At 49.8% G+C, this 6,431-nt stretch overlaps 1 long non-coding RNA gene across 1 annotated transcript; it reads right to left on the reverse strand.

Moving 5' to 3' along the window:
- Positions 1 to 373: 373 nt before the first annotated feature.
- Positions 374 to 939, reverse strand: LOC125923495 (uncharacterized). Its single transcript, XR_007458061.1, has 2 exons — positions 676 to 939; positions 374 to 555 (listed from the first exon to the last, which is right to left on the reverse strand). It is a non-coding gene; the product is annotated as an uncharacterized LOC125923495 (long non-coding RNA).
- Between the last annotated feature and the right edge of the window lie 5,492 nt (positions 940 to 6,431).

Raw genomic sequence — 6,431 nt, forward strand, 5'->3', positions numbered from 1 at the left:
TTGAGAACACAGGCTTACGGTTCAGCATGATCCAGAATGATCGATGCTCAAACAGCGTGCAGGCGGGAGGCTACTGGAGGACTTGACCCCTCTCTTTTCCTCAGTGTGTTTCCACAAGCTTGGCCGAAGGAGTGGCTGGGGGAGAAGGCGGGACAGACAGACCGAGGGAGGAAGAGTAGAGAGAGGGAGGGACAGGGAGAAAGACAGGAAGACAGGGGGTCAGAGGGAAAGAGCCAGCAGGGGTGGGGGAGACGGAAGCAGAGGGGCCCGAGGCCACGGAGGTCCTGTTCCAGCAAAACCCAGCGAGGCGTTGCACACATCTCTCTCTGGCAGTGGCTCTGCAGGGAAGGAAACTTGAACATACCCCTCAGAATACGAGGCTTTGACATAAAATTTATTTTGAGCTCAAGGTACTTGAAAAAGCAGCAGGTGCAAGAAAGCCGCCATGACCCTCTCCTTTTTCTTCCCAGAAGCAGAGAGAAAACCCCACCTGGAAGATGTCTTCCCTATTCGAGAAGGAAGAGACCCAGTGAAGACAAGGACACGGTGCGGACGCTGTTCTGGGCAAAAGGAACCATAAGGTGAGCGCACAGAGGACAGAAAGAGCTCAAGCGTGCACTAAGAGCCCAGCTGGGTTTGCCACAAGCTGGCTTACGGCAAAGGGAGGCATGTCACCTTCCAGAAAGCCTGGGAAGCTTAGCAAGCTGCAGGCAGACAGACATCAGGCAGGAGCTGAAATGAAGTCCCCAGGGATGATTCTCTTCTCCTTCCAGTAGGTTCTCTATTACCAGCATGCTCGCCTTCAGGGTCGCCAAGAAATAAGCCTAGCGGGTCTCCAATTCCCAGAGTTCCAGGCTGAAGGAAGCCACTGGAAACCTTCCTTCCCTTCCTTCCCTCAAGGGCCACTCCCAGGGGACAGGCAGCAGACCACCTCCAGCTGAACCCATTACTGTGTTCGCCGTCTTGGGTCTGGATCATAAGCTGGATCTCCAAAGCCGTGGATGGAGCCCCGTCCAGGCCAGAGAGAGCCAGCCCGTGGGAGGGGTGGGCTCCCCGTGTCATAATGGGGGGCGGTTGCTGGAGAAAGAAGTCTAGATGCTTCCAGAAATGAGAGGAGGTCGTTGTAAGTGAAGTGACGTGAGCAAATGGTCCAGTGAGCCTGGAGAGGTCCGTCGGAGACCCGGGAGGACCACGATTACGGCCAAGGTGCCCTATCCCGGGTTTTTCTTACTTCCTCCATCACAGTCACCAGAGTCAAGACCATGGACTAAAACGCACCAGTTGACATTCGTGCTGTCATCTCACTGGTTGCCAGGTAGCCGTTTCCCGTTGTAGGTTATAGATCCATATCCCCCCTTTTCTTGACCTAAACCGAACAACCAAATCTGCCAGATCTGTGTGGGAAACATGCGTGTGTCCCTGGTTGCGGTCAGGTGCTGTGCTTCAGGTCGACAGGTGTGAGAATACCCACGGTGTGAGCACCCGACTAGCGTGAGAAAACCCACAGTTAACAGTTGGGAGGTTGGGGTGGGGGTCTTCCTCCTCGGGCCCCCAAATTATTCTTGTCACCCACAGGCTGGCTCTTAATTAATTCAAACCTTTTAAAACCGCCAAGCAGGCTTTTTACTCTATAATGAATAGTGCTAATACATGTCTCCGATCCTAAATAAATCACCCGCGTGTACAATCTTAACTGAAGGGATTTAAAAGACCCGGATCTCCTAGACATTTTTGTTTTGTTTTACGAACCTTTTGCAGTCTACCTTTATTTCGTGTATCCTAAGAAAATATTTGAGCCGTCCCCCAGTAGGTACCAACGAGTTCCCTTTCTAGGGAAGGAAATTACAAAGCAGGGTCACTGTCTCTTACATTAATGTACAACAGAAATACTGTAGGATTGTATGTGTGTATGTGTATAATCACATGCATAAATACTTTATATTGCATTTAAAGTACACATGCCACATGTTTTCTTTCTTTTTTTCTTTCAGGAGACTGTGAGAGTTACTTGATCAAAATTGAGTACATTCTTGAGAAACAAGGTTTAAATGGGTCTTGAAGTATATGGGTTTCGATAAATCCATGGAAAGATAAACATCCATGGAGGATATAAAGAATTAAACAATTTCTCCCAGTTGTTTTGGAAATATATCTAGATTCACATTTTGTTTAAGAAATGAGGTTATGTCACCAGATAGAGGTTAGGATTTCTTCTTTTGAACAGAGAGGAAGGTGAGTATTCTAGCCACTGTGACAGACCCATGGAGTACAGTTTTGAGTGACAAAGTCTGTTATGAGCTATTTCAGGATAAATTATTAACAGAGTGGCTTATATCTTAAGCAATTCTGTTAATATATCCTCCATAGTAATATCATATATATCTTAAACACATATATGTATATGTATAAGTTACATATATAAGTTATATGTGAGATATAACATACGTGATATCTTACACCTTAAGCAAACTCTATTAAAAACGAAGTGTCTAATATGTATATTCCAAATCTATACTGTCTGTCTAGGAGTGAATATTCTCTGCTGGAGATTTAACCAATCAGTAGCCTTGGGTCGGTATTTATAATGCTCTCCTCTACCAGAGGCGCCATCTACATAATGAAAAGGAACACAGGACTCACTCACCCACCTTTGGTAACAGCTGGGATTTTGCACACGCATGAGGTGGCCGTCACGTGCAGTGGCACGGCCAGATCCAAGTCTCTTGGCTCCGCGTCTAAAACGCGCTGCGGATCAGGGCTGTGATTTTCAACTTTCTCAGTGAAATCTGGACACTCTGATGGGCGTTGTGTTTGGGCGGCTCTCTTGAAGGGATTCCGTTATGTGCAGAACTATGACACCTTTGTTTCGGTCCCTTCAGAACCATGCTGTTGCTTGAGGAGACCTGTGCATTCCCTTGGGTGACCTCTTTTGAACACTGGAGTCCAAATTCTTCGTGTTTGCGAATAAGCAGCATTCTTGGGTGCTGCCCTGATGGCACAGGCCAGGTCTCGCCTGCTCCGCCCCAGGTGGAGGGCTCACTGGGCTCACCGTCCAGTCACGCTGGTCCCTCTAAGCCCGTGTGTCTGCAGTTCATTCAAAAATAAACTCTGCCTACAGACAGAATCTGACAGCCGTGCCATGAGGGCTTTGGGAAGTAGGCGTGATTTGTGAAATCCCACCTGAGAACCTCGAACATCAAAGGAGGGATGGCTGGCCAAGTGTGTGGGGTTTTTGTGAACCAGCTCCGGGTTCAGAGGCAGAGCGACCTGGGGTGACTTTTCCAACACCCCTGAGCCCGGGCGCTGAAAGCATCTCTCCCATGAGGTTGTGTGATGAATAAACGAGGCAAGGCACATGCGACGTCAGCAGAATGACAGGTGACTCACAGTGATGAAAAAGCGATTGTGCCGATGTAGTTGTACTTTGTTGTCTACTTCTGGCTACTGGCAAAGGCCGTAGCGGTCCCCACTCACGTTCAGGATCATCTGATTACGCTTCGCGGTGGAAACAAACAGTTAATACTTGCCCACGTCCAACAGATTTCCTACCGCATTGGAACTGGGGAGGGGGGACCCACTAAGGTCCGAAATTCAAACAGCTTTTTCCCTGGTATACAATTTGGTTTCTATCTACATTAGAAGGGGTTTTCTTAGCCACTATTTGGGGAAACTTCAGGGGAAAACATAATGCAGCACGAACAACTACAAAGGGCAGCTGACACCCTTGGCATTGAACGGCTGCCTTTGTGGAAACTGGCGGGGTGTCTCCGAGTAGCGCACACGTTCCTACTGCTTGTCTATGTCTTGGAAGCGAGGAGACGGTGTCATCTGCTGTGGATGCCCATCCGCGGCCCCGCGGCCGCCCCACGCACAAGGACGGCTCACGGCCAAGGCCCTCCCGGTGCACCTTCGCCACAGTGACGCGGAGCACGGGCGTCTTTGACGGGCTCTTGGACCCTTTGCATCAAAGTTATAGGGTCCATTACCTTGCGATTTTAATTAGTGCAAAAAATAACCGATTTTGTTACAAGAAAGAAATCAATTTCACCGCAACACTGGTCGGGTATATTTGAAAAACCAGCACAACGAGGTAACTGTGAAGACGCATTACCCTACCGGCACCAGGCGCATGAGGGGCTTAATAAACGCTGTCTGATGCTGGTATTGTGTGATAAGAGGAAAAGTTGATAAGGCAGAGGAAACAATATGAGGCAGTGTCGTCGTCTGATTTTCTGATGGATATCCGTTGCCTTTCTGCTGTCCTAGAAATGTAGCATTGAGCTGAGGCACTTAGGGTACCAGTGATCGTAACAGATCTCCGAGACTGAGCCTGATACGTGGCGTTCAGTTCTGGAGAGATCACAAATCTGGATCCCATTACCGAATTCACACATACAATCCCATGGAACTCCTCGGAACCCCGACAAAGGACGCCAGAGACAGCCGCCCAAGAGAGATCTGTGCCCGACTCCAGAGGCACGTGTTCTATGTACCACACACGGAGCAGCCCTTTAATCGGGATGTACCCTGTGCGATCATTTGTCTTTGGGCTGGACGTCAGCAACGCATAAAGCACTATCATGCCTCCTGTGGATTTTGTGGCCAAAGCCACGCATATATTTATGAAGTACTTTTCCTACTAAGGTCGGCGTGTGTGAGAGTGTGTGTGCGTGTGTGTGGTTTTTGTTCACTGAAACCCGCCCCGTGTGTGCGAGAGTCATCAACAACGTGCATAGCCTCCCTACTTTGTGCGTCCAGAAGTGAGCCTCCACAGTGGGGCTGTCACACAGAAGACCATCAGGGAGGCGGTGCTCTGTCAGTAGAGGTCACCTGGTGTGTGCGTGACCTACAGGTGACGCTACAGGTGCGTGTACATGGCCGGCTGATGTGCTGGTTGGCGGCGTAAGAGAAGAAAGGATGATCAGATATTTCAAACTAACTCTAACACACTCTGACCACAATTAATACGTATGCTGGCCTTTGTTTACGACGAGTCACAGAAACGATCAGGGCAAGTCCTCGTCACCTCACCACTCCAGAAATGCCAACGGACTTCATAAGATTTTGGCCTTGAACACTGGCTTACTGACTGAATTGCTGTCTTTTCTCAATGCCGAGAAACATGCCACATCCTCTCTGAGGGTTGTTTGCACACGGACGGTGGGGTAGACACAGTAAGCCAACTCGGAAGCCAGTGGTGTGCCTACGGCCTCCACCCGTTGCCACACGACTCGCTCCTGGCGCCTGACGAGCCCTATCATTACACAAGGGGGCTTCGTGCACTCTCACCTTGTACAAGATACCGGGGATGACGCTGTATGAGGACAGACACAAAGGGGAGTCTCGGAGACGTCACCCACGCAGCGAGGAAGGTGCTCTGCAAGGACCCCAAAGGGGCGGACTCCGGGCGTGATTAATGAGCTCATCTGTGTTCTTCCAAAATGTATCTTCATTCCTAGTGTGCACGTGAAAAACACACTGAATTAAACTAAAGTTGCAAACCCAGAGTTCAATGCCAAGAGGCTACGAGTAGCAGGTGTTGGCTGAGCTTCTGAGAAAGAACCTCCCTCTAAAGACGGGCAAGTGCGAACATTTCCGCACTTCCTGCCCAGGCGAGGCTTGCAGCTGCAGGGAAGGATCCGATCAAGGCTGCCCTCCGCCCCGCAGGGTCCTCTCAGCTCTGTGGGCCCCGGGCCTGACTGTCAGCAGTCCCGCCGACGCACGGCTCTGAGTTCAAGGACACCTTACTTCTCTTTGGTCACATTTTACAAAAACAGGAGCACATTCTAAATACTCGGTTCTTTGGCAAAGTGTGTGAAGGCCAGAAGAACGCAAAGGATGGAGACGGGAGACGAGCAGACCGACCTGAGAGAGGCTGACACCTGTGTCCTGTCAGGGGCCACAGTGGCCTCCATACCACGTGGGACAAAGGGCCCGGGCTAAGAGCTCTTGCCTTTTATCGTAATCCCCAGAGGACGGGCTGAACCACGTCATTAGCGTAAGATACTCGCACTTTTACTATTTCGTTTGGGAAATGACCCAGGGGGAGTCTGGTTCTGCAGTATCTCCATCAAATTTCTCCACAAACTTGTCTTCATAGGTAACAACGTCAGGCACCCAGGAGCTCAGTCAGTTAAGCGTCTGACTCTTGCTCAGGTCATGATCTCACAGTTGGCGAGTTCCAGCCCCACGTCGGGCTCTGTGCTGACAGCTTGGAGCCTGGAGCCTGCTTCGGATTCTGTGTCTCCTTCTCTCTCTGCCCCTCCCCTGCTCATGCTCTCTCTCTCTCTCTCTCTGTCTCTCTCTCAAAAATAAATAAACATTAAAATTTTTTTTTAAAAAAAGAGAAAAGAAAAGTTCTGGACAAATGTGTCTCTTAGAAGCCCTTAGTGAAAGTCCTGGACCTCAAAGCTAGTGGGAGAGCCCATGAG

The sequence above is a fragment of the Panthera uncia genome, chromosome B1 (genome assembly GCF_023721935.1).
Source record: "Panthera uncia isolate 11264 chromosome B1, Puncia_PCG_1.0, whole genome shotgun sequence".
In the NCBI taxonomy this organism is placed as follows: Eukaryota; Metazoa; Chordata; class Mammalia; order Carnivora; family Felidae; genus Panthera; species Panthera uncia.